Genomic DNA, 2,221 nt, shown 5'->3' on the forward strand with positions numbered 1-2,221 from the left:
ACGGCCGGCTTCCGTGGGTGGCCGGGGCGGGGCAGCCCTGCCGTATCTCTCCTCTCACAGAGGAGGGGGAAGACGAAGAGGGGGGCAGAAGCGGGTGAAGAAGAGAAGGGGGGGGGGAGGAAGGGGAAGGGAGGAGATATCATACTCCAAGACTCGCCCGGAGAAATAGCGGCCGCCGAGTCCCGGAACAGCGCGGGCGCGGGTGGAGGCGGGCGTGCGCGCATGGTCCTGTACCACGTGACCTCGCTGGAGCAAACTAACAGTCGGGTACAGAAGAAGGCTGCCTCAGAGTATGGAACATCTACGTGGATAAACACAACAAGGGGAGCAAGGGAGGCGCAGTCACGCGCACAGTGGCCCAATCAATTGAGTCCACGTGACCACGTGACCCTGGCGCGTGAGGTGAGCTCGGCGGCAGAGCAAAGGCCCACGCTCACCATCCAAAGTCACGACGAGGATGGCCAGCTCGGCGCGCTCTGTACGTCACGGCGACTGACGCTCACCCCCCCCCCCCCCCCCCCTCCTCCTCCGGGGTCCCGCGCTGGCGTCCCGACGGCGTCCTCATGCCCGTGGGGGCCACGTGTTTACCGGCGGCGTCCACACCCCCGAGAGGCAGGAGGGCGGCGCGGGCGCGGGCGGGGAGGGGCCTTGCTTGTTTGTGCGCTCAGGGCTGGCGCTGCTGGCGCTGCTGGCGCGGCGCGCGGCGGGAGGGACCCCCCCGCGAGCTTGGGCGGGCAGAGCCAGGCAGAGCGGTGCGAGACACCGCACGGCCCAGACGCACCATCCCCGCGCCCGCGCCGCGCCGAGCCGAGCCGAGTGCCGCGAGCGTCCAGCCGAGCCGTCGTCGATCGGCTCGTGGTCCTGCGCGCCGAGAGGACGCCCAGCGTCGTGCGCGCAGACCCTCGTGTGTGAGTGCGTGTGTGTTTGTGAGCGAGGCTGGAGTTGGTACTCGTCGCCGGAGTCTCCCGGACCCGACAGGACCCCGCTGCCCGCCGGGACCGCCAACCGCCAGCCCGGGCGACGTAACCGGGTCCAAACTTTGGGCCGCGCGCCGCGCCACGCGACGCCGAGCGCAGCTTCCACACCTCTCCGCTGCTCCAAGGTGAGGGGTCGTGATGCAGCCGGGTTCGAGCCTCTCGGGGTGCCGCTTTGTGATCTCAGGACCGTGTTCCAGTTAACGGCGCGCAGACGGCCGGGTGCGGGCGAGGGGCAGGGGGCCGCGGGCGGGCCCGGCCGAGGGGGCGGGGGCGGGGGCGGCGGCAAGGGGATGATTTATCTGGAATTTGCCGAAAGCCGTGTCACGGCTCCGTTGGAGGGCTGCTGGAAGGAGGAGGAGGAGAAGAAAGCTACGCTCCCCTCCCCCTCTTTTTCCATTCCTCTTCCACTCCCTCCACTTGCTCCCCGGTGACGTCACGGGTGCACGCGATGGCATCCAATACTTAACGCTCCGCTCCGACTGGCGCCCGTCGTGGCCCGTCTTGTCCAGTGGCCTGCAGGGAGTGCTGGCGCTGGATCTTGAGCTTGTGCTGGAGCTCGATCTGGAGCTTCATAGCTGGAGACTCAGCCGGAGCTTTAGCTAGAGCCCCTGCGGATCCGGGGGTAGGCCAACCCGCCTCACTCACGTGCCCAACTCGTGCCTACCTTCAGGCGGTCGGCCCGCTCCCGCTGGCCGCTGGATGAGGAAAGTCGTATTCTGGAGAATGGCAATGATCACAGTCGCTTCTTTTTCAGGGAGTTCTGTGCCAGATAAAGAAAATAATCTCACGTGTTCGCTATCTCCCCTCCCCTTTCTTCCGTCCCCAGCCTCATCATATCATCTTTGAGCTCAAGCGAGTTTGTGGGTCGACCCCTTGGGACAGCGCGTCCGTCCCGTCCCATGTTGTTGGTCACGCCGCGCTCGATGCGCTGCATTCGCGCTGGCGAGGCCCGTGACGAAGGCGTGGTGGGGCGTGGCGAGGTGCGGCGTGGCGTGGCGGGGCGGGGCGGGGCGTAGCGTGGCGTGGTGGGGCAAGGCGCCTCGCGGTCCGGCTCGAATGGAGAACCGCTGGTTAATTAGGTGTGGTCCTCGACTCCCCTCGCCTCGCCTCGCGGCGTCGCCAGCCGCTCCAAACCGACTTCAATTAGAGACACATCGATGCTGTGGTCGATGCATCTGCGCTTGTCTAGTGCTGTTCGCGCCCCGCTCTCCCTCAAGAGCCCTGCCTGACCAGCACCCCCCCCC

The 2,221-nt window shown here is 67.3% G+C and overlaps 1 protein-coding gene across 2 annotated transcripts in view; it reads left to right on the forward strand.

Moving 5' to 3' along the window:
- The first annotated feature begins 713 nt into the window (after window positions 1-713).
- LOC113216139 (uncharacterized) overlaps window positions 714-2,221 on the forward strand; it is a 52,704-nt gene continuing 51,196 nt past the window's right edge. Inside the window, exon 1 of one of the 2 annotated variants that reach the window (XM_052266586.1) lies at window positions 714-1,102. The gene's annotated coding sequence lies outside the window, so the exon portion shown is untranslated. The remainder of the gene's footprint in view (window positions 1,103-2,221) is intronic. The other variant, XM_026435888.2, reaches the window with a different exon arrangement.

Source organism: Frankliniella occidentalis, unplaced genomic scaffold (genome assembly GCF_000697945.3).
Source record: "Frankliniella occidentalis isolate FOCC.00 unplaced genomic scaffold, Focc_3.1 Scaffold41, whole genome shotgun sequence".
Classification (NCBI taxonomy): Eukaryota; Metazoa; Arthropoda; class Insecta; order Thysanoptera; family Thripidae; genus Frankliniella; species Frankliniella occidentalis.